A 27,622-nucleotide genomic window follows, 5' to 3' on the forward strand; every position below is an offset into this window, starting at 1 on the left:
AACACTTCAATGTGACATTGTCAGATTTGACCATAACATCTAGGTCGGGTTTGGAGTGTTTCATTTAGTGGTATCGAAGTCAGGTAGCAAAACACGGCTGTGGAATTGGGTTTCTTGTAAAACTTGGAATTTCGAAAAAGAACTGTTTTAAATGATTGGAAAGTATTTTGAAATGTTTTTACTGAATGTATGGTCTACCGAGTCTCTGACACCGATTCTATAAGTCCTCTGAAACTACTATTTGTTTCAATTGAAATACTGAGACTTCTGTAGGCAATAGACTGTACTGAAATACTCTGTTTAGGGTAACCTAAAACTGTAGTAAGATTGCAATATGCAAAAACAAAACTCTGAATTACTGATAATTTTTTCCATAAAATACCCTTTAATAAACACTGGAACTGTAAAACTGATGCATAAAATTATAAATATAGATAATACAAAAATCGATAATGAGCACCAGAGGTACTTGTAGAAGGAGTACAAGAAGCCGCGGAGGAGGCATAGAGGTGCTTGAGCTAGGTCTTTGTCATCAGGCTACATGCCTAAGGTTGAAGCTAGAGAGGCACCGACTTCACCTGAGACTGAGACTGGGTCTCATGATCATGCGGCTGGGGACGACGAATTGTCCCAAGCCATGCTACAGATTTTGGAGAGGGTCGTTGGGCCCAATACTGGTACTATAGGCTGTGGGTCAATTACAGAATGACTCCAGTCTAATGGAGCTAAGATTTTTAGGGGTGTTGCTAGAGTAGCCCCTAATGTGGCTGGATATTAGATTGAAGCCACAGAGAGGATAATGGATGACCTCGATTGCACCCCAAAGAAGAAACTAAAACATGCAGTGTCACTGCTGCGGGATGAAGCCTATCAGTGGTGGCTAACAATTAAGGAGGGTACTCAGCCCGACTGGTTAACCTGGGAATTTTTCAAGACTGTTTTCCAGGGAAAGTATGTGGACGCTAGTTATGTGGATGCCCAGAGGAGGGAGTTTCTGAACTTGACTCAAGGGGATATATCAGTGGCTGAATTTTTACTATTTAGCCGCTATGCGCTTGGGATAGTGGCAACTGAATATGACCGTTGCGTTTATTTCGAGGACGACCTTAGAGATAGTCTAAAAGTTTTGATAGCTCCACAGAAAGAGCGATATTTTGCTGCTTTGGTTGATAAGGTGAAGATTCCCGAAGATGTAAAGTGCGCTGAGCTCCAAAACCGTGAGAAAGAAAATGGTAGGAACAAGAGGGATTCGGAGCCCTCAAGTTTATTTTAGAAGCCTAAGAACAAGGTTAGAGTTGATGGGCCAGTTAGAGTTGAGGCCACTATTGCTGCTATTGGATCGCAGCCCTGTCCAGATTGTGGGAGACACCATCAAGGCTAGTGCTAGAAAAGGATTAGGGCATGTTTAAGGTGCGGATCATTGGAGCATCGTATCAGATTGTCCATGAAGGGTCTATCAGATGTGAGCTACTGGTGTGGGTACTGTTCAGCCGCTGAGGAGTGTTCAGCAGCCACCAAGAAGCTGTGGTCAAGCCAGAGGTGGTAATGATATGGGTCGTGGACAGGGGGCACCGGGTAGAGTGTTGGTCATACTGAGGTGAGGCAGCCAGCTCTGGTTTATGCTGCACGTCGCCAAGAGGATAAAGATGCCCCAAATGTTATCACGGGTACGTTCTTTCTCAATAATGTACCATATATTCACTGATTGATGTTGGATCTACTCATTCTTATGTAGCATGTACTGTATCTAAGACCTTGGGTTTAATGGTTGAAAGCACTATGAGTGAGGTTACTGTGTTGAGTTTATTAGCGCAATCAGTGAGGGTAACTAAATTGTTCAGAGATGTACCTTTGGAGGTTCAAGGAACCATTTTTTTGGTGGATTTGATGTAACTCTCTTTTGGAGAATTCGACTTAATTCTGGGAATGGACTGGCTGGTTAAACATCAAGTGAACTTGCACTGTGCTATTAAACGGATGGTATTGAGGACTGTGGAGGGTGACGAGGTAGTTGTAATTAAGGATCGAGATTATTTGTCAAATGTGATATCTACATTAAGGGCCGAGAAATTGGTTAATAAGGGTTGTGAGGCATATTTAACCTACATCGCTGTTTTAGATTTTGAGGCTTCTTCTGTTAAGGACATCAAAACAGTTAAGGATTTTCCGGATGTATTTCCTGATGAGCTACCTGGGTTACCACCAAACCATGAAGGGGAGTTTAGGCTTGAGCTCCTGCCTGGTATAGCTCCAGTATCCATCGCCCCTTATAGAATGGCACTGAAGGAGCTTGTGGAGCGTAAAGCTCAAATTCAAGAGTTACTGGATCGAGGATTATCCGACCAAGTGTGTCTCCGTGGGGAGCACCAGTTTTATTTGTGAAAAAGAAGGATGGATCCATGCGTATGGGCATCGATTATCAGCAACTGAATAAGTTGACCGTTAAGAATAACTACCCCTTACCGAGGATTGATGATCTATTTGACCAGTTTTGAGGGGCTTCGATTTTCTCTAAGATTGATCACCGATCAGCGTACCACCAATTAAGGGTGAAAGAGACTAATGTTTATAAGACAGTATTTAGGACTCTATATGGTCATTACGAGTTCCTAGTGATGCCGTTTGGACTGACAAATGCATTAGTAGCTTTTACGGATCTGATGAACTGAGTGTTCCAGCCCTATCTGGATTGCTTCGTAGTGGTTTTTATAGATTACATCCTGGTGTATTTGAGAACTGAAGATGAACACAATGAACATCTCCGAGTGGTTCTACAGATTCTGAGGGAGAAACAATTGTACGCTAAGTTCAGTAAATGTGAGTTTTAGTTACGAGAGGTAACATTTCTGGGCATGTGGTATCTGCTGAGGGGATTAGGGTTGATCCTCGAAAAATTGAAGTTGTTCTGAATTGGAAGCCACCTAAGATGTATCTGAGATTTGTAGTTTTCTGGGACTGGCGAGGTATTATAGACGTTTTGTTGAGGGGTTTTCGTTGATTGCAGCACCTCTAACTAAGTTGTTGCATAAAGGAGTACCTTTTAACTAGACTGATGCACAACAAGAAAGTTTTGAGAAGCTTAAGAAAGTTGTAACTGAGGCCCCTTGTTTTAATACAGCCAGATTCTGGGAGAGAATTTACTGTTTAAAGCGATGCATCACATGTTGGGTTAGGATGTGTGTTGATGCAAGATGGTAAGGTGGTAGCATATGCATCTCATCAACTTAAGATTCATGCAGTGAATTATCCGATGGAAGACTTGGAGTTGGCCGCAGTGGTATTCGCACTTAAGATTTGGAGGCATTATCTATATGGTGAGAAGTTTATTATTTACATGGATCACAAGAGCCTCAAGTACCTCCTCACTCAGAAGAAGCTAAATCTTAGTCACCGTAGATGGATTGAGCTGCTTAAGGATTATGACTGTTCGATTGAATACCATCTTGGTAATGCCAATGTGGTGGCTGACGCACTGAGCCGTAGGGCTGTTATTGATCTGAGGGCTATGTTTGCTCATTTCAGTTTATTTGATGATGGTAGTTTGTTGGACAAATTTCAGGTTAAACTGACGTCGATTGAGTAGATTAAGGGTAAATAGTTGGAGGATGAGTCACTGAGTCCTTGATTTCGATAGATTGAGAGTGGTAGCACATCAAATTTTGGACTGAATAGCGATGGGGTACTTTGTTTCTGTGGGAGAGTCTGTTTACCGAAATATACTGATATGAGGCCGTCTATACTGCAAGAAGTGCATAGTAGTCCTTATGCTATGCATCCTGGCGGGAATAAGATCTACCAAGATCTTAGTGAGTTATATTGGTGGCCGGGTCTTAAGCGTGAAGTTACTGACTTTGTGAGTAAATGTTTGATTTGCCAGTAGGTTAAGGTTGAAAATCAGTTACCTTCAGGGTTGCTTCAGCTAGTTAAGATTCCACTTTGGAAATGGGAAAGAGTGATTATGGACTTCTTTAGTGGCCACCCTTAATGCCTACTAAGAAGGATTCAGTATGGTTCATCGTAGATTGATTGACCAAATCTGCCAATTTCATACCAGTTCGTACAAATTACTCATTATAGAAGCTAGCTAAACTGTATGTAGCTAAGATAGTGAGACTGCATGGGGTACCAGTTTCCATAATATCTGATAAAGATCCTCGCTTTATGTTTCAGTTCTGGAAAAGGTTACACGAGGCTTTGGGTACAGGGCTAGACTTCAATACTGCATTCTATCCTCAGGAAGATGGTCAGTCAGATAGGGTGATTTAGATACTAGAGGACATGTTGAGGAGTTGTGTGATAGATTTTCGAGGCAGTTGGAAGGGCTACTTGCCATTAGCAGAGTTTGCATACAATAATAGCTATCAGTCTAACATATAGATGGCACCTTACGAGGCATTATATGGTCGTAGGTGTTGAACGCCTTCGTGTTGGACTGAGTTAGGCGAGCAGTGTGTTCTGGGTCTTGAATTGGTTTTTGATACTCAAGCTAGAGTTAGACTAATTCAGGATCAATTGAAGGTAGCGTCAGAAAAAAGTCGTATACGAATCTGAAATGTAAGGAGATTGAGTATTCTGTGGGGGACTTAGTATTTCTCAAGGTCTCGCCATGGAAGAAGATACTGAGATTTGGGCAGAAGTTCAAGTTGAGCCCTAAGTTCATTGGGCCTTACCGCATACTGAAACGTGTGGGACCAATTGCCTACCAGTTAGAGTTACCTCCAGAGTTGGACTGGATTCACGATGTGTTCCACGTCTCTATGTTGAGGCGCTATCGCTCTGATCCCACGCATGTTATTTCGACTGAGGAGATAGAGGTTAAACTAGATCTGACTTTGAGGAGGAGCCAGTTCAGATATTAAATCATGATGTAAAAGTGTTAAGGAAGAAGTCTATCCCACTTGTTAAGGTACTTTGGCATAATCACAACTCAGATGAAGCTACATGGGAACCCAATGAGGCGAAGCAACAAAAATACCCTCATCTTTTTTGACTAAGTAAATTTCGAGGCCAAAATTTTCTTTTAAAGGGGTAGAATTACAACGCCTCAATATCATAAATAATTGTTTTTGTATGGTTTTGACACACATCTGTGTATCTGTTTCAGTGGTTAAGTGTTCTGGGAAGTGTTTGAGAAGTCTTGGGTTTAAGCCTTGGCTTGTACAAAAATTTTGTTTCTTACTTGAGTAAACCTTTGTCTCTAGTTACTAGACTTTTAAATAAAAATGGTTAAAATATGTCAGAATGGGCTTGCTGGTCTAATGGTTAAGGGGAGAGTAGTTGAGCAGGAGGTCTAGTTGAGTGCCTCCGCCAACATTGGAATTATTTTTATTGATTGGCCGTGGAAGAGTCATAGTTTTCAAACTTCTAAGTGCTTGAGTTGCGAGGGGATGGTTGTGGCCGAATTTTAAGGGATTGTTAAAGGAATTTTGATTGTTAGGGGGATTTGGGGAGTGATTTGAGGATTGGATTAGGGAATGGGATGAGATATAACTGAAATTGAACTCTGTTTTTCCAAAATTCCTAAAGGTCTAATGGCAAAGAAAACCTTTCCCCCTATCCAAAATTTGGGGAGTGATTTGAGGAGTGGATTAGGTATTGGTTAATAAGTGTTTCAGTTTGATTGCAGAAATTAAAAGTTATTTAGTTTCAAAAATTTAAGTGGGAGGGTCTCGATTGTTCAAACGTGGTACGTGAAGGCAGTGAAGTGATTATGTATTTCGTGTAAAGTCATTTTAAATTCATTAGACATATAGTTAATCATTTGTTATGATTGAACTCAGATTTAGAGGGCTTGAGGACTGAGTACGTAGTTCATAACCAGGTGTGTAAACACTGCCCAAATTGTAGATTGGCAAAAGCTGGAAAATGTGACCATTGACGCTACACGGGTGTGTGCTCACTCATGTGGTAATCCATATCCATAAACATGGGCATTTGTTCGTAAAGGCCACCATGAGCGATTTCATGGGCTTAGGCCGTTTTGGGCCATATTGGGCTGAAATGTGCAATGTGGGCCCTACGAACTTGCGGGCCCCACACAGGTAAATCACGGATGTGTAGAGAATACTGGGCCGGGCTGTGTATCCACGCAGCCAAGGTCAATTCTGGGCTTTGTGGGCCACACGAGCATGTGGGCCCACATTGGCCTGTATTATGGGCCTTGGGCCTATTTTCACTGTTTTGACTGTTAAGGTTGCACGGGTAGCCCGAGACGACTATGGACCTACTTTTGAGTCGATAAGTATGCCTAGACCCCAAATTAATTAAATGACTGTTATGCCCTTATGAGATGTATGACTGTATTTGAGCCATCCATTTCATATATATTGCATACATTAAATATATTATGATGCGATACATGACATACTGCATGGGGATGGGTTTATTATGATTGGAGGAAGTGTACTGTACTGGCAGCCCTTGTTCTAGACCGTATATCTCACATGGCTGAGACAACGCCCGTGTCTCCGCCCGTGTGTCCAATTCTGAGCATTCTATTTCTCAATTTTAGGATGCAGGGGATACACGGCCAAACTACATGCCCATGTGCCAGGCCACGTGTGACACATGGTCAAGACACACGCCCGTGTGTCAACCCGTGTGGGAAAAATAAGGTCATTTCCTAGTCTTATTTCTCACCCAAATTTAACCTTCAACCTACAACAACATTTGCATATATTTACCAACCAATTTAAGCCATATAAATCAAGCAAACATCAATAACATGTATGAAAGAACATCACATATATTCATATGATCAAACTTACCTTTTGGTAAAGACTTATATTTTACCCTAATTCAATCTAATCATACCTTATACATGTACGTATTAAACATGATATAACTTTATATTATCAGACCAAAATATACCATTACTAGCCATTCCAATGGCTAGATTACAAACATCCATTTACATATTATCATTTGTAAAATTAGTTTATACATGCCATTATGTCAAAATAAGTTTTCTATTTATGCCAAAACAAGTTGGAAGATAGTGTGATGATACTCCGTCCGATCTCCAACCTTTACGAGCTTCCCATCACTATAAAATAGAGTAAAGAAAACCTAGTAAGCATTTAATGCTTAATAAGTTTGTATAACAAGAATTGAACTTACCATATATTTTCATTTAAGATAAACATGCAACAATGCATCCAAGCAATTTGGCTTATAGCCTATAACATAACTTCACCAATCATGTTAGTAAAGTAATTCACAAAATATCAAGAACATAGATGAGCTTATTATTAATATCTTTCATATATATATGCTTTCCATAATATTATTCCATATTACATGTACACTTTAATGACAAATCATTTTAAAGTTCAATTTAGCCATGTCAGAACTTTACCCGTTGAATTTATTTGAATATCAATGGATACGCTCATATAGTACACTTTAGTGTACACTACTATAATTCGTCAATTCATTTTCAGGAGTACCCAATTAGGGCACAAAGAACCTTTTCAGGAAGTTCACAAAAAACCTTTTCGGGAAGTTCAAAAGAACCATATCGGGAAGATCCAGATAGCCATTATCGGGAAGTTCAAGTGAGCATTATCGGGAAGCTCATAAAGAGCCAATTTAACGGGAAGCTCACAAAGAGCCTTTATTCGGAATGCTTATAAGAGCCAAGGTGTATCCACAACAAATGTAGGATCACAACCTATCGAGACGCTCCGAAGAGCTATAACGGGAATCTCGCTGAACAATATAACAGGAAACTCGAGAGGGCTAATAACGGGATGCTCTTTCGAGTTATTGTGTGTTTGCAATATATGCTGGACTACAACCAATACAGGAAATCCTATATCCATCAACTTTCATTTATTCAAACGGGATTTGACATTTATTAGACATTATCAGATATTCAATCAATTTCACATACATGAAATTTATACAATTCACATATATAACATTTAATTCAAACATATAAAAGTACACAATTTAGTTACACGAACTTACCTCGATACTTGTTCGTATACAAAATCTACTAATCTGAAACTTTTTGTTTTCCTCAATCCAACTCAGTATTAGGTCTTTCAGGATCTATATAAATGAATTTAACATCTATTTTCTTCATTTCATACTCAATTTAATTCAATTCATATCCTAGGAAAATTACTATTTTGCCCCTATACTTTTCGTAAATAACGATTCTGTCCCTCGGCTCGGAAAATGAAATTCATGCAATTTAATCCTTATTCCAAGCCTAACCAAAATTTTCATATAACTTTTACAGCTTATTTATTTCACAAAATTCAGAATTTTCTATAACTTTTACATCTTTACAATTTAATCCCTAAATCATATTTTCATCAAAATTCACTTTATAAAAGTTGTTTATCTATCAACAACCTTTCATTTTATACCATAAATTTCAAAATTTCAGCATATTCATTTATGAAAAATCTTCTATACTTTGATAACTTTTCAAATTAATCCCCAAAATAGATAAATTAAGCTATTCCGATCTCAAAGATATAAAAATTACTAAAAATGAGACATTAATACTTACCCAATTAAGCCAAGAAAGCTTGTTTTCTCTTTCCTAGGGTTTCCATGTATATTTTGGGGATGAAGATGATATATAATGATAATATTTCTATTTAATTATTTATCATCCATTAATTATTCCACTTTCCAGTTTTGTCCTTGCCTTTTTCTAATTGTCCATGGATGATTCATCAAAAATATCTACTAACTTTTCTTTAATGGTCTAATTACCATATAATGACCTCAAGTTTTGAATTCCATAACTATTTGATACTTATATATACTAGAACTAGAACTCAACCTTTTCATTTTATGCAATTTGGTCCTTTCCATAATCAAAAATATAATCGGTAAAATTTTCTTATCAGAATTTCATATGACATTCCTATCATAATGCAAACTATGCAATAATATTAAAATAAGTTTTCTTTTCGGCTTAAATTTGTGGTCTCGAAACCACTATTCTGATTTCACTGAAAATGGGCTATTGCAACTCTTCCCCTAAAGAATTTTCGTCCTCAAAAATCTTACTAGTAAAAAGGTTTGGGTATTGCTTTCTCATGGTATCCTCTGGTTCCCAAGAAGCTTTTTCAATCCTATGTTGTTACCAAAGAACTTTTACTAAAGCTACCTTTTTATTTTTTAACTCTTTTGTCTCAAGTGCCAAGATTTTAATTGGTTCTTCACTGTAAGTCATATCAAGCTGAATCTCTACTTCTGTTAGAGATATAACATGTGAAGGATTTGATCGATATCGTCGTAGCATGGACACATGGAAAACATTGAATTTTATCAAGCTCAGGTGGTAATGCTAATCAGTATGTAACAAGTCCAATTCTTTCTATGATTTCGTATGGCCCGATGAACCGTGGACTCAATTTTCCTTTACGGCCAAATCGAAGAACTTTCTTCCAAGGTGATACTTTTAAAAATACCTTGTCGCTGACTTGAAACTCTATTTCTTTTCGTTTAAGATCGGCAAAAGACTATTGACGATCTGAGGCTGCTTTCAAACTATCTCAAATTACTTTTACCTTTCTTTAGTCTCACAGGCTAAATCAACCCCGTGTATTTTTTTCTCACTAAGTTTTGTCTAGTACAACGGAGTCTACATTTACGACCAAATAGAGCCTCATATGGTGCCATTTTAATGTTGGACTGATAGCCATTATTATAAGCAAATTTAACTAAAGACAGATATTTTTCCCACTTACCTTCAAATTCAAGTACACACCACCAAAACATATTTTATAAAATCTGTATAACACATTTAGATTGTCCATTAGTCTGAGGATGAAATGCAGTACTGAAATGTAACTGTGTACCCAGAGCTTCTTGTAATTTATTCCAAAATTGGGTCGTAAATAGAGGATCTCTGTATGAAATAATAAAGACAGGCACTCCATGCCATCTAACAATCTTAGAAACATATAATTCAGCCAATCTATCCAAGGAAAAATCCATACATATAGGAATAAAGTGTGCAGAATTTGTAAACTGGTCGATAATTACTCAAATAGTATCTTTCTTCATCGGAGACAGGGGTAACCCCAATACAAAATCCATGGTAATTCTTTCCCATTTCCATTCCGATATTGTAACTGGCTGTAATAATCTCGAAGGTAACTAATGTTCAGCTTTTACTTGGTGACATATCAAACATTTAGTTACATATTTAGAAATATCTAGTTTCAATCTTGGCCACCAGTACATCTTTTTCAAATCATTTACATTTTATTACTTCCTGGATGAACATACATAGTACCATTATGAGCTTCGATCAAAATCTTCTGTACAAGTTCTGAATTCTTTGGTACACATATTCTACTTTTAAATAATAAACAATCATCATACCCAAACTAAAATTCTGAATCAGGATTCAACTCACATTGTTCTCTTTTAGTTTGTAATTCACTATCATCATTCTGAGCTTCACGGATTTGTTGTAGAAATGTCAGTTTAGCTTTTAACTCAGCTATAATTGAACCATCATCTGATAATGACAACCGAGTATTCATTGCTCGCAAAGCGAACAAAGACTTTGTAACACCCCTAACCCATATCTGTCACCAGACTAGGGTTAAAGGCGTTACCGAAAAATCGAAACATTTTTCAAATAATTCATACACATCATCCACAATCACAATCAAACATCAACATAGAGTCCCTTACATAGGTCAACAAGACCTTGAACATACCTTAGAAAGGGGTTGGGACTAAACTAAACTCATATAAAATTTCTCATAACTTAAAAAAAATTTCAAAGTTATATAGGTCACACACCCGTGTGAACAAGCTGTGTACCTCACACGGCTTTAGACATGCCAGTGTGTCCAGGCCGTGTCAAAACAGGGCATACACTCTGACTTGTCCACTCGGCCACAAGACACACCCGTGTGAAAATTAGGGAGGCTACTGACTTGGCCACACGACTGACCACACACCCATATGTCTAGCCCGTGGTCGAAACTAACTTGGCCACATGGCCTAACACACGCCCTTGTGTGTGACCGTGTGGTATATCTAGGCTCATTTCAAAATGGCCCTCGAGCAACACGGATGAGACACACACCCCGTGTTGGCAAAAATAGGCTATTTACAAGGCCAATTTGCCACCCCTTTAAGGGTCTTCCCTACAAGCACATTATTTATACCAAATTCTCAACCATTTCTCAACCAAAACATATACCATTCATGCCATAACATTATTCATCAATTACATACTTAATAAACAAATGACAACATACCAATCCCTAAGCCAAAATCATACCAAAACATAGGTTTCATAATCTCTAATAACAGAATGAAATCTTATGCCAAAATTCTTACCAAAATCCATAATAGGCACATATCAAAACTTACCAAATTGACCAACTTTTTTGGCCATTCAATAAGATATCATAAAGACAACATTGCATCACATAATTCATACCAAAAACTCATTCATATTCATTACTAAAACCAAGCCAAATCACATGGTTAGATATACACATTACCAAAACATATACAATTACTTCTAGCCTATACATGCCATAATTTAATATACACATTTTCAAAAGGTACCAAGATAAGGTTCAATAGTGTGGTGATGATCCTCGATGATCCCCGAGCTCCCGTAGCTATGATATCTATAAAACGGTTGAAAGACACACAAAGTAAGCTTTCAAAAGCTTAGTAAGCCATATACAAATAAACTTAACAATTTAAACATATAAGCATCATAATATCCATATACTCATTAGCCAAATGCTATCACAAACCACATAGCTCGAATACATTTCATATATTTCCCATTCATTTGCACATATAGCATATTTTCTCATACTTTTATCACATATAATCACTTGATCACAAAGATTCAAATACTTACCTTTCAACATCAAATGTGATACTTAATTTCAAATGTACCTGAATCGGATACACATTTCATACAACCATTCATTTCTCAGAATGCCCATTGAACCGTTCGAAATCATAAGGATACGCGGCTAGCTCAAAAAGCTCATACAATGCCAACATCCCAGACGTGGTCTTACATGTAATCAAATATCGATGCCATTGTCCCATATAGGGTCTTACACGAAATCAAATACGATGCCAATGTCCCAGATAGGGTCTTACATGAAATCAAATACGATGCCAATGTCCCAAACATGGTCTTACACGTAAATCATAAGTCGATGCCAACATCCCAGATGTGGTCTTACATGATAACACATATTGGATCCTATGTCTTGACATATGTATCCTAACTATTCCTATGGCTCATAGGGGGCTTTTCGGACGTTGTCACATTATCGAAGATTTCTCAGATAACACTTATTGAGCTTGAATAGTCATTCATCACAATTCAATACCATATTAGAAATAATAATTCAATTCAAACACATTTATTTGTATATTGACTTACCTTGTATGAAAATAAACGAAAACGAGCGACTATTCAATGACTTTCGACTTTCCCCGATCTAAATCTGTTTTCTTTGGTTCTTGATCTAAACACATTCAAATTTAACCCTTTTATTCACCAAATCATTCAATTCAATCCACAAATACACATTTAGGGCATTTTACAAATTAACCTTCACATTTTTTCGCATTTTGACACTTTAGTCTTTAATTCACAAAATCAAAAAATACCCAAAATTTTCTTACACTTATGCTTAGCCGAATTTTCATAGGATTCATATAAGTCCATATATTTCATTTATTTCAGATTTTAGTCCCTCAATTTACAAATTTCATAATTTAGCCCATTTTACTCAAATTCAACAAAAATTCAAAGACAAAACATGTTAACCCAGTACATATCTTCAATTTACTAACACCAAGCTTCATAAAACTCATAATTTCATCAATGGCTCAACTCAAAATCAACAAAAATTTCAGAAATTCAAACATGGGCTTGATAAAACTTTAAGCAACGATCACAAAAATGTAGAAATTATCAAAAACCGATCAAAACACATACCTTAATCAAAGAAAGCATTGGCCGAACCCTAGGTACTCTTTTTCCTTTTCTTTTTCTTTGATTTTTGGTTGAAGAACACTTAAAATGAGGTACTTTTAACATTTTTTTATTTAATACATATTAATTTATCAATTACCAATTTACCCTTGCATTATAAACATTTAAAACTTTAACATTAAGGCCATTAATGTCCACTCATATATTCAATGGTCAAATAACAACATTAGGACCTCTCAGTTATAAAGACATAGCAAATAGGCAGTTTAACAAATAGAACACATCTTTTACATTTTACGCGATTAAGTCCTTTTATCAAATTAAATTTTCACACGAAATTTTCACACATACTAATTCACATATAATAAGCACGAAAAATATTATTAAAGTATTTTTTTGACTCAGATTTGTGGTCCCAAAACTACTATTCTGACTAGGGTCTAAACCGGACTGTTACAGACTTTCTGCTTAAAGCATCATCAACTACATTAGGTTTTCCCCGATGATAGTCAATAATCAGATCATAATCTTTCAATAATTCAAGCCACATAAGCTGTCTTAGGTTTAAATCTTTTTGTGACATCAAATACTTCAAACTCTTGTGATCAGTAAAAATGTGACATTTTTGACCAAACAAATAATTTCACCATATTTTCAATACAAACATAATGGCTGCCAATTCAAGGTCATGTATCGGGTAGTTCTTCTCATATGGTTTTATTTTTCTTGAAGCATAGGCTATTACTTTGCCTTCTTGCATCAATACATAGCCTAAACCATTCAACCATGCATCATTGTAAATTACAAATTCTTTACTTGATTCAGACTGAACTAACACAGGTGCTTCAGTCAACAAGGCTTTCAATCTGTCAAAACTTTGCTAGCGTTTATCAAACCACTCTGAATTTCACATCTTTCTGCAACAATCGAGTCATTGGAGAAGTTGTAACACCCCTAACCTGTATCCATTGTCGGAATAAGGTTTCAGAGTATTACCAAAACATTCAAAACATTTTTTAATTAATTTATGTAAATTACTATTCATTTACCGTGATCATACATATCATCCCTTATATGGACCTTCGAGGCCCAAAACGAGTGTGGGAATCAAATCGGGACTAAATTGGGAACTCAGGGAATTTTTCATGAAATTCAAAAAAATTTCTTAGGTGTAGGGCACACGCGTCGGTGTGGTCTAGGGATACGTCCATTTTCCTAACCCTTGTAGCTCTTTGACTTTTAAAGCATGAAGAAATTGAAGTCACACGCCCATGTGCTAGGCTATGTGGCGAATTTTTATTTTCAAAATTTAGGTGCAGTTTTCACACAATCGTGTAACAACTTGTGTCTCTACCCGTATGCCCAATTCTGAGCATTCTGTTTCTCATTTTTAAGATGCAGGGGACACACAGCTGAACCACATGCCCATGGGACAAGCCGTGTGTCACACACGGCCAAGACACACGCCCATGTGTCTGCCCATGTGGAAAAATAAGGCCATTTCCTAAACTTATTTGTCACCAAAAAACCTACCATTTTCCTGCACTAAAACTCATAAACATATATCCACCAATCTAACATCATATTCATAAGAATTTTGACATCAATCATATAGTATTATCTCATGCATCAATAGATATAAACTTACTCATGTCATAAACTCATATGCTAACACAATTTCATCAAGCCAACACATAGTAAGCAGTTATATGATCATCAAAACACCACTTTAAAATAGCCAAACTTAAACCGTCATTAGCCACTCCAATGGCTAGGTTACAAAACAACCATTACAAACCACCATTGGCCAACTAAGCTTATACATGCCATTATACCAAAATGAGATTTCTATTTATACCAAAATGAGATGGTGGATAGTGCGATGACTGCTCCGACCTACTTCCAACCTCCGTGAGCTTGAGCATTATAAAATAAGGAAAATTAAACGGAGTAAGCATTTTATGCTTAGTAAGTCCATATAATGGGAAATAAACTTATCGGTTATTTATCAACACAAGCACATATAAATACGTATTCCATAAATTTTGGGTAAGTTACCTAAACACATACACTTATTCAAACAAGTTAGTCACAAAATTTCATATGAATATCAAGTAAACATAGATGAGCTCATCACATTACAAGCTTCCATTAATTTCACCTTTCTACTCTTCAAGAGTCTTTTCCGTTGAACTATTGAAATCTTGATGGATGTTCGGGTAATATGCACATGTGCAAAAGTACCCATTGTGTGACGGCCCTAATTTGACTCTAGTCGAGAAGTGGTTTCGAGACCACAAAATCGAGTCACGAGAATAATTAAATGTTATATTTTATGCCTATTATAAGTGAAAGTGTGTGTGAAAATTTCATGTTTTGATTTTGTCTTTTAAATGTGAAATTAATTAGAAAGGACTTATGTGTGAAACTTGGAAATGTGATAGGTTAAATGGTAGTGGGCAAATAATGCATGGTGGAAAAAAATGTAGACTTGCATGTCAAATTCCCCACTTTAGAGGAAGTGGCCGGCCATGATGGTATGGGATACAAAATATATGCATTTGTATTAATATTATAATGACTACATGGTTTTATAATAGGAAATAAGTATTAGAAAAAAAAAGAAGGCCATACATCCTTGCCTTGTTCATGTGAATGTTTGAGAAAGAATGGAGAAAAATGCTTTGAGGATTTCGGCAATAGAGCAAGCTCAAAATCTAAGGTAGAACAAAAGGGCTCTTTGATATTTGGCCTTGGTGATTCTAATTGGAGGTATGTTTAATTTTATTTCTTGATAATTTATGTGAAATTGAGTTAATTGCTAAGCTCATTTCATAGCCCATGACTCAATTTTTGTTATTGGTTTGAAGTGATGCATTCGGCTATGGGTTGTAGAGTGTCTTAGTGGGTGTTTTGATGTTTTGTGATGAGGCATGAAGATGGTTAATTTTAAGTGTTTAATAAAAAGGATTGGATGTGAGTGTGTGTGAAATGGCAAATGATGAGTCTTGGTAACTTCATGAAGAGTTCGGCTATTGTGTTTATGTGAATATATATATGCTGAATGTAGTCTTGGATAAGTAAATTTTGATGTATTAGATTGGTAACATGGTTATGCCGATTGTGAAAATGTGATAAAGGTGCCAAGAAATATTTGTAAACATGCATAGTACCGAATGTGTTCATGAATGAATAAGTTATGTGGGTTGTTTAAATGAAAGAAATGGATAAGTTAAGGTATAATTGAGTGTTCGAATATGAATTTAAGAAGAATGATACATTCGACTATGCTTTGATGTGCTTGGATTGTTGTTCATTGAGTAAGTGATTGAGGAATGGTTAGAAGAATTTGAATGCTAAACTAGTTGATTTGTTTATAATGTCCGATTATGATCATTTATAGAGATGTGAATGAATTGTTGTTATGTGAATAAATATTTGTTTGATGATATATATATGTATTCGGCAATGGGATAAAATGTGTATTAAGGTAAGTTTCATGGTGATTATGCTTGTGATGTTGGGTTAATATTCGGCATTGAGTAATGTGGGGTAAGGTGATTAATCGGCTATGAAATTAGCTAAATTGAATAGGTATGTTTAATGATATGCTTAGTGTAATGTATAATCTTGTAACTCGGTTTAGTATTGAAATAAAGGTTAGATGTATGATTGGATTTTGGTATGTGTTAAATTGGTTAATCAAAGATTTAATATGACGAAATGTTAATGAATAACATAATTGGTTTGCACCTTAAATAGTTGAAATAAAGCTTGCCGATTATGATTAAATGTTTAAATTGTAATGGTCATATATAGGTATATATATATGCCTTATGTATGTACCATGTACACATAAGGACATTCGGCAATATGATTAAATTCATGTATAAGGAAGCATGATAAATTAAGTGACTCCTTGCTTGTGAATGTGAATTAGATATAAATTAAATAAGCATGAAATCGAGTCATGGCATTTTTATTAAATATAATACATATTGAAATCTATTGTTTTAGATATAGATTAAATGATATGTGATTGCCAAATGTGATTGCTAAGTGAATAATATTAGTTAACTACTTAAGCAAATCTATTGTTTTACTTAAGCTTAAGAGCAAAGAGGATCAAAGTCGGATAGGGGAAAAGAGAAAGTAAACGAATAGCCGTGGATATCTAGTCGTCGACCACTTTCGAGGTAAGTTTTAAGTGGTTAAACGTTGAGTAAATTCAATCATAATAGGACATAATGAGTTGATTTAATAAGATATGATGTGGCCATGATATGTCTTTAACTCAAATGGTAAGTTCATAAGTGTTTGGACTTGGAAATTTAAGAGCAAATTGTAATAATTTGCTTAGGACAGCAGCAGTAACGTGATTTTAGAAAATCACTATAAATTGTTGGTGTGGAATTATAGGCTGAATAAAATATGTAATCAAATCTTAATTAGTCTAGTTTCTTATAAAAGAGACTGTGTAAGCAAAGAAATTTCCTATAAAGAGATATTTAAAGTTGTGTGAGACAGTGTAAGAATGACTCCGAAATCCCCTGTTCTGTATTTAGAAAATCATTATAATTTTTAAAAAATGGTTATAAGATAAAATTTATATTCTTAGACTCCTTAATGAGTCTAGTTTCAAATGGAATCAAATAGAACATATTTTGAATTCTGTACAATGAGAAATTTGATTCGTAGTGAAGAGTGGTCAGATTAGTAAAACAGTGAAACAGGGGAAACTTTAAGAAAAATCTGGTATTGATTGGCCAAACCTAAAATTCTGAAAATTTTATGGATGGAAGATATATGAGTCTATATTCAGGGAAAATTAACGGCAATTGATTTTGAGTTTTGTAGCTCCAGTTATAAGTAATTTAGTGACTATTGCTCAGGAAAATAGCTTGTAGTGAATATGTGATTTTGTTGTAAACATTGATGAAACTATTTGAGTTGCTTATAAGCTATTGCTGAAATTGATGTACAAGATAAATATATATATGTGTGGTAAAGCCGAATTTCTAGTGTGAAATATGTATGAGATATGTATATGTGGTAAAGCCGAATGGCTAATGTGAAATATATATGAGATATGTATATGTGGTAAAGCCGAATGGCTAGTGTGAAATATGTATGAGATATGTATATGTGGTAAAGCCAAATGGCTAATATGAAATATGTATGAGATATATATATGTGGTAAAGCCGAATGGCTAATGTGAAATATATATGAGATATATATATGTGGTAAAGCCAAATGGCTAATGTGAAATATATATGAGATATGTATATGTGGTAAAGCCGAATGGCTAACATCAAATATGTATGAGATATATATATATGTGGTAAATCCGAATGGCTAATGTGAAATATATATGAGATATATATATGTGGTAAAGCCAAATGGCTAATGTGAAATATATATGAGATATGTATATGTGGTAAAGCCGAATGGCTAACATGAAATATGTATGAGATATATATATGTGGTAAATCCGAATGGCTAATGTGAAATATGTATGAGATATGTATATTTGGTAAAGTCGAATGGCTAATGTGAAATATGTAGGAGATGTGTGTATATTGTGGCCGAATGACCAAATGTGACAGGTGTGTATTATTAGATATTTGATAAGGCAAATGAATTACAAATATGACAGTCGATGTGAATGTTGTAACATGTGATTAAATGTACATGAAACTTGGAGATATATTCCGGGTAAGACCCGATGACTACGTGTGGAGATTATGTCTGGGTAAGACCCGATGACTACGTGTGGAGATTATGTCCGGGTAAGACCCGATGACTACGTGTGGAGATTTTGTCCGGGTAAGACCCGATAACTACGTGTGGGGACTATTCGAGCTAAAGGTTTCGCTGAAGATTCGAGTAAAGCATAAGATTATATGACTTCACAGTAACAATTGGTAATAAATACGTTCAATGCGTTAAGTTGGTCAGGTATGTATTTTGAGATTATATTTAAGCTTGATTTGGACTAAATCACAAGGTCGTTATGTGATGCATATGTGAGTAAAGCAATAAGACTGTTAAATGATTATTGTGCGTTTGGTCAATGTGGAAAGTTAGGTGAAAATATGTAATGTACCTATGTTTATAAGAGATCACTATCAAGTGAGAATTTATCTGCCTATTATATATGATGAGATGTGCATATTCGGTAAAGGGATGGTATGCCCGAAGGAAGAGTGAAATAAAAATACGAACAACTATGTTATAATTTGATTGTTATCTGTTGACACTGCTTAAAACTTACTAAGCATTGTAATGCTTACTCCGTTTACTTTGTTTCCTCTGTTTTATAGATCTCATTTGGAAGCTACAGGCTCGGGGATCGTCAGCAACTAGTCACACTATCACTATCCACTGTTTGGTACTGCTATGTTTTGGATTATCTTATGGCATGTATAGAATAGACTAGTAGTGGGAGGATATTTTGGTTAATGTATATAAGCTATGCGAATATGACATCTTTTGAATGTTTACTTTTATAAGTTTTTTTTTTAAAATTTTATCCCTGGTTGTGTCTAGCAATTATCCAATTGAATGATCTTTACTTCAAGAAAATGTTCAAAATTTTACTGATCTGGCATGAGTTACAAGTCCGGTAATGCCCCTTACCTATTCCGGCGACGGCTACGGGATAGGGGTGTTACACATTGGGTACATAATGAAAAGGCACACCCTTGAGTCGTACATTTTACCGTAGGATTACCAGTCTAGGCTAAATCCTATCTATAGTATATCCTCTAAATAGCTTAATATGGATTACCCGTCTGGGGCTAAATCCAACTTATAGCCTAACTCAAGAGGGCTTACATTAGAATTACCCGCCGGGCTAAATTCTATTTGCAACATATGCACTATTATTTTCAACCCATCAAAATCCAACATTCGACCGGAACACGATAATTTGTTATTACACAACTTAAAACTATTTCATTATGTATATATCATCTAACACATAACAACACAATCATACAATTCAATTCAAGCATATTAGCTTACATTTTTAAGTTACACGAACTTACTTTGAAAGTGGTTCGTTTTTCAATTTTAACTAATCTGAAACCTTTTGCTTTCCTCAATCTAGTTTCGTAGTTGGTCTTTCTGGATTTATATGGATAAATGTAACTATTAATCTATCACATTTCATATACATTCGCGTTCTATTGCATCCTAGGAAAAATTACCATTTTGCCCCTATCCTTTTCAAAAATTCCAATTTCATCCATAGGCTCGGAAAATGAAATTCATGAAATTTAACCCTTTTTCCAAGTCTAGTCAAAATTTATAAACAAAATTTACAGCACACATTTTTCACAAATTTTAGAATTTTCCATGGTTTTTTTACCATTTTTCATTTTAGTCCTTAAATCAAGTTTTCATCAAAAATTGCTTTGTAAAAGTTGTTTATCTATGAATACCTTTTCATTTTCTACCATAAATTTCTAATTTTCAGCATATTCATCCATGACCCAAATTTCATACCTTGATAATTTTTCAAATTAACCCCCTAAATAGAGAGATTAGACTATCCTGGTTTTAAAAATATAAAAATCATTAAAAACGAGACTTGATTTCATACCTTTTCAAGCTTGGTAAGTTGTCTTCCTCTCTCCTAGGGTTTCCATAAAAATTTTGGGGAAGATGATATGAAATTAGATGGATATATCTTTTTATTTAATTTTAGTGATTAAAATATCTATTAACTACTCTTCAATGGTCTAATTACCATATAAGGACCTTAAGTTTTGAATTCTATAGCTACTAGAATCCAGGTTTTGAATTTCATGCAATTTAGTCCTTTACCAAATTAACCACAAAATCAATAAAATTTTTGTATCAAAATTTTCATGCGACCTTCCTATCATGATGCCAACCATAAAAAAAAAAATTTATTTTTAACTCAGATTTGAGGTCCCGAAACCACTGTTTCGACCTCACTGAAATTGGGCTGTTACAGAAGCTATCATTGAAAACCCTTTAACAAACCTTCGATAATATCTAGCTAGTCCCATGAAACTTCTAACTTCAGACATATTCTATGGTAGTGTCCAATTAACAATAGCTGAAATTTTATTCAGATCCATTCTATCCATTCTAATACCCTCTACAGATACTATATGTCTGAAAAAACCAACTTCCCTAGCAAAAATTCACATTTACTGAATTTGACATACAATTCTTTCTCACACAGAGTTTGCAACACTATCCTCAAATGTTCGGCATGCTCATTTTCATCTCGAGAATATACTAAAATATTATCAATAAATACCACCACAAACCTGTCTAAATACGGTCTAAAGATTCTATTCATCAGATCCATAAATACCGCAAGTGCATTTGTCAAACCAAACGACATTACAAGAAACTCATAGTGCCAGTACCTCGTTTTGAAAGATGTCTTTGGAACATCTGATTCTTTCACCCGTAGCTGATAATAGCCAAAATAGAGATCAATATTTGAAAATACAGTGGCACTTTTCAACTAGTCAAATAGTCAATACGACGCAATGGATACTTGTTCTTTATTATGACTTTGTTCAATTGTCTGTAATTTGTACACTATCTTAATGATCCATATTTCATATTTACAAACAGAACGGGTGCACTCCAAGGTGAAAAATCGGGTCGAGTAAAACCTCTTTCAGTCAATTCTTACAACTATGCTTTTAACTCTTTCAATTAAGTAGGAGCCATTCTGTAGGGTGCTATGGATATCGGTTGTGTCCCTGGAATAAGATCTATAGAAAGTTCCACTTCTGTGACAGCCCAAAATTGACCCTAGTCGGGAAGTGGTTTCGGGACCGCTAAACCGAGTCACCGAAATGTTTGAATGTGATATTTATTGTCTAGAATATGTAATTATGAATGTGTGAAAATTTCAAGCTTCGATTTAGTCGATTGCATGTGAATTCAATTAGTAGGATTTGTGTGACACTTTTGAAATGTGATAGGCTAATCTATAAGGATCTAATAGTGCATGTAATAAAAAGGGAGGACTTGCATGTCAAATTTCCCCCCTAATTAGTAGTGGCCGGCCATGCTATGAGTGGAAACATGTCACAAACATGTTATGTTAGTGAGGTATGTTAGGAAAAATAAAATAAGGAGTATGGGTAATAAAGAAATGGAAAAAGAGAAAGAATGTGTGTGAGTGTTCCCCCCCATTGCCGTGAGTTGAAGAAAAGAAAAAAAAATTTGTTCATCCTTTTTCATTTTCTTTTGGCCGAAAATTCTAAGGAAGGAGGAAGGAGTTCTTGCTTCATGTTTGGTTTGGAAGAGGATTAGGAGGAGGTTTGGCCATACTTGTATCTAGATTAAGGTATGTTTGAGGTTGTGCCATGAGATTCATGCATGTTTTTAGTTGCTAGCTTGAGTTCTAATTAGCCCATGGTTCAAATCTTTGCTATGTCATGGGGATGATATTCGGCCTAGGTGGATTTTGTGTTAATGCCATTGCATGCTAAATATGAAGCTTGTTAATGATACATGTGATGGTGGATTGATGACTCTTGGATTTTCTTTTTAGCACTTTCGAGTGAGACATTAAGTTCTTTGTTTAACCATGACCAAAATTGAAATGGTATGGTGTTGTGATGTATTCGGCCATGGTATATCCATAAGTATGATTTATGCTTATTGCATGGTAGGTAAGATTTGTGTTTTGGATTTATGTTCATGTTTAGTTATAATCAACTTTGAGATTCGGCTCTTGCACATATATATATGTTTGCACATGACGTATTGGTATGACATATACAATATCTCAAGGTATATATTTACATATGATGGTGTTTCGGTTATGGAGTACATGATGGATGCGTATTGAGTTATAATATGTAATACATTAGTTAGTAAAAGGTATGCCATTTGTGTGTGGTATTGAGTATATAATTGGCCTCAACATAGACATGCATAATCGGCCACATGAATGAGTACATAGGTTGATGTGTTGTTCGGCCATAGGTAAGCATATTGAAGGCTTTATCTTGACTTAGAAAATTCGGCTAAGGAGAGTATTAACTAATGTGTTGAGTTTGATTCATGATTCCGTACATATGTGACTTTAATGTCTAATGAATATATGTGGGCCAAGTACCTTGAGTTCCTCTTTTCGATGCTCAAATGATTAAATCAATTTATTTGTTAAATTAAGCTCAAGAGCAAAGGGGAACTAAATCCGATAAAGGGAAGGAAAAAGTGGTTGAATAGCCATCGGAATCGTTCGACAACATCCAAGGTAAGTTTTCGAGTAATGGGACTTAAATTATGATTCGATTAGATTATGTCTTAAGTAAATCAAAATCATGCTCTTGTATGTGGCTATTGAGCCGAAATTGTAAATGTGATAAGTGTCTTGTGTTTGAGCTTTGGTAATGAAAATGAAATATGAATGTGTCATGATTTATTGATATATGTGCATGGTTACTCGAATGATATCCAGGCTAAGTCCCGAAGGCTTTTGTGCTATGCGACTACATCCGGACTAAGATCCGAAGGCATTTGTGCTAGCGACTATATCCGGGCTAAGTCCCGAAGGAATTTATGCTAGTGACCATATCCGGGTTAAGACCCGAAGGCCTTGTGCGAGTGGTTATATCCGGCTAAACCCCGAAGATGCTTGATTTGGGAACGAGCGATCTTGCTGTAAAAATTTAAATTAATACGCTCGTAAAATCCCAGCGATGAGGTATGTTTCGTGTGTGCTTTGAATTAGTTGATCCCTTACAAATCTGTATTCGCTCAGTCGATAAATGAGCTACCGGCCTTTGGCTAAGTTGATCTTTTGTGTATGAACATAAGGGTTGGTAATGTGAAGTAAGTATGATATTGAGAATTTGTGCATATGAAATTATCCGTTTAGCTATATGAATGCTATACTTTTGTTGTGCTGGAATCCCTTGCTCAAAACTTACTAAGCATAAATTGCTTACTCCGTTTCTTTGTTTCTCTGTTTTATAGATTTTGGCTCGTCAGCTATCGGACTCGGGATTTTTGGAAGTCGAAGTCTCCCACACTATCAAAGCCCCCTTTTGGTACAATTTTTGTTGAACTTTGAAATGGCATGTATAGGACTACGCTTCTTGTTGTTGGTCATGTACCCATGGATTTTGTGTAAATTTGGATAGCCATGCGAAAATGGCTTATATACGTTTTTAGCATAGTACTATAATCGTTTTGTATGTTGATCACTAAGAGGTATGGAAATGTTTGGAAACGATTAGCCATTGGAATGGTTAATCATGATTATACTTTGTGCTATGCATGCAAAAGAAAAGGGCTAATTGAATCATGGAAACTATGAAATAGGTAAAGTCTACCTTAAAGGCAAATGTTGACAGCAGCAGCGATGTGGATATGAAAAATCACTAAAAATAGTAGGAATGGAATTAAATAGTGAATAAATTATTTAAATGAACCTTGATGAATCTACTTTCATATGGAAGAAACGAAACGGTCATATGAGTTGTTTGTTAAGAGATATTTAGGTTTTCGTGAAACAAGGCCAGAACGGTTTCTGGATTCCCTGTTCCGACTTTGAAAATTCATTATAAATTAACCAGAGATAATTAGGAGTCATGCCATATATGTATAGATTCCTCTTTGAGAGTTTCTATAGAAACAAACGGCATCAGTATTGAAGCTCTGTACAGGGAGATATCCAAGTCGTAATGTGCGAAGGTCAGTGTAGTCGATCCCTGTAACATGGGAGACTTTAACTAATAAACTGTACTAATTGGCCCGACCAAAAATTGTAGATGCATATATGAGTCTAGTTTCAGGGAAAAATCACGAAACTGATTTTCGGGTTGTGGAACTCAAGATATGATTTTTAAGGTGATAGTGACACAGTTAGCCAGCTGTCTGGAAATTTTTAAAATGAACTGTGCAAGTAAATGAATTAAGTCGGTCAGCACCTCGTGTTCGACTCCGGCAACGGTCTCTGCACGGGGTGTTACAACTTCTCTCAAAGGCTGCAATCTAGGTAATTCTTCCATAAATACATCAGAAAATTCACAAAAAACCGGCACTGACTAAATCTTTGACTTAGATATTTAGTGTCTAACACATAAGCAAGGTAAGCATCGTACCATTTTCTGATATATTTCCATACCGATATAGCGTTAATTACATTAGATAGCTCATCCAGTTCATCAGATTCAACATGTAGTAATTCACCATTCTGACATTTCAACACAACGTATTTCTATTTACAATTCACCACTTCATCATGTTGAGTTAGCTAATCCATTCCTAAAATTACATCAAATTCATCAAAGGGCAGTAACATCAAATCAGCCAAGAAAAAATAACCCTTTACCATCAATAGACAATTTTTACAAATTTTATCCACTATAACATACTGGCCTAGGGGGTTTTATACTTTAACCACAAATTTAATGAATCAACAGGTAAATTTTTAACAGACACTAAATTCATGCATATGTATAACTGTGTTGAACCAGGATCAATCAAAGTAGTAATATCAGTGTCAAGAAGAGAAAATGTATGAATAATAACATCAAGTGCAGAAGCATCCTCTCTTATACGTATAGCATATGTCCTTGCCGGTGCTTGTGCTTCAGATTTAACTGTTGATTCTTTTTTCATACCTAGACTACTACTAACATTGTCAGGGTGTCGAGGTGGTCTGCCTCTCGTGACAGAATTGCTTGGCCTAGAGGTCTAAATAGTATATTTCACAAGATTTTTTGAGCAGTCTCTGAGATAGTGGTCAACAGAACCGCATCTAAACCAAGCTCCATTTTTTATGCGACATTTACCGAAATACAATTTATTGTAATGTTTTCATCTTGGTTTAGGACTTCCAACACTCCCCACACTTGTAACGGATGGAGACAGAGACCTCAAATTAGAGTGTTGAGAGCCTCGTTCTTTTCTAGGATACCCTATAAATGTAGTAGAACGATCATAGTATTTCTTTGATTTCTTTGAAATAGATGCTTATGACTTCCCAAAAGATCTCTTACTAGAAATCTGGGCTTCTCTTTCACTTGTCTCTTCTCTTTGCTTAATTCCTCAGCTTTGTGTGCCCGATCAGCCAATATTACAAATTCCCTTAATTCAAGGATTCCAATCAATAGTTTGATATCTACATTTAATCGTTCTTCAAAATGTTTACACATATCAGCCTCAGTCAGAACCCATTCTCTAGCATACTTGCTCAATCTAACGAATTCTCATTCATATTTAGATACTGTCATGTTTTCTTGTTTAAGCTCTAGAAATTTTTTCTTTTTCTAATCTAGAAATCTATAACTAATGTACTTCTTTCTAAATTCTGTCTGGAAGAATTCCCAAGTAACATTTTCTCTTGATACAATAGAAATCAGAGTATTCCACCAATGGTAGGTTGTATGTTTTAATAAAGAGACTGCACATTTCAAACACTCAACGGGTGTACATGATAATTCATCTAGAACCCCGATGGTATTTTCCAACCAAAATTTAGCCCTCTTTGGATCATCTTTAGCAGTAGCCCTAAATTCGTCTGCCCTATACTTATGGATTTTATCTACCGGAGGCTTACCAGTTCTAACAGGTTTAGCACCTTGTGGCATCTCAGGAACCAGTTGAGGAGCAGGAGGGGGAGATTGTTGTACAGTAGAATTTGTTCTTATGAATTCTATAAACCACTATTCATCATTTGGAAGAATGATTCTTTTACCTCCTTAGCTCGGCCCTCAAATTCAGGCCTCCTACTACTAGATGTAGCTTTTTGAACTGAAGCTGAGAGCAGATTCAGCTTTAGCTTGATTGGATGACATTACTATATGAAAAACACTTTTAAAATGGTCAGGTAATACCACACTATTACAAATTATATAATGGCGTGTATAGCTAAACTAGTACTTGTTATTTTAGTTTGAGAATCGACTAAACCGTAGCTCTGATACCAATAAAAGTAACACCCCTAGCTCATATCTGTCGCCAGAATAGGGTTACAGAGCATTACTAGAATTTACAGAACAATTACAAACATTTCATGTCGTTTACTATTCATATTCAAAAATAATCATACCATCCCCTGAATAGACCTTCGAGGCCCAATTTAAGCTTTAGAAACAACTCGAGACTAAACCGGGATCTCAGAGAATTTTTCACAAAATTTAAAAATTTCTCATATTCGTGGGTTACACGCCCGTGTGTGTAAGCCATGTGGGTGAAATGGCTAGATGACATTTCCATGTCTCAGGCCGTGTGGGTATTCGATATGAGGTACATGGTCGTGTTCTAGCCCGTGTCCTTACCCGTGAAACTCTCTGACTTGTGTCACACAGCCTACCACACACCTGTGTGCTAGGCCGTGTGGTTAATTTAATTTTTACAAATTAGGTGTAGGTTTCACAGGGCCAAGACACATGCCCATGTTCTAAACTATGTATCTCACACGGTTGAGACACATTCCCATGTACCCAATTCTGAGCATTCTGTTTCTCAATTTTAGGATGTAGGGGACACACAACCAAACTACATGCCCATGTACTAGGCCATGTGTCACACACGGTCAAGATACATGCCCGTGTGTCCACCTGTGTGGGCCAAATAAGGCTATTTCCTAGCCTTATTTCTCACCCAAATTTAACCTTCAACCTAAAACAACA

This window comes from Gossypium hirsutum, chromosome A01, assembly GCF_007990345.1.
Source record: "Gossypium hirsutum isolate 1008001.06 chromosome A01, Gossypium_hirsutum_v2.1, whole genome shotgun sequence".
NCBI classification, from domain to species: domain Eukaryota; kingdom Viridiplantae; phylum Streptophyta; class Magnoliopsida; order Malvales; family Malvaceae; genus Gossypium; species Gossypium hirsutum.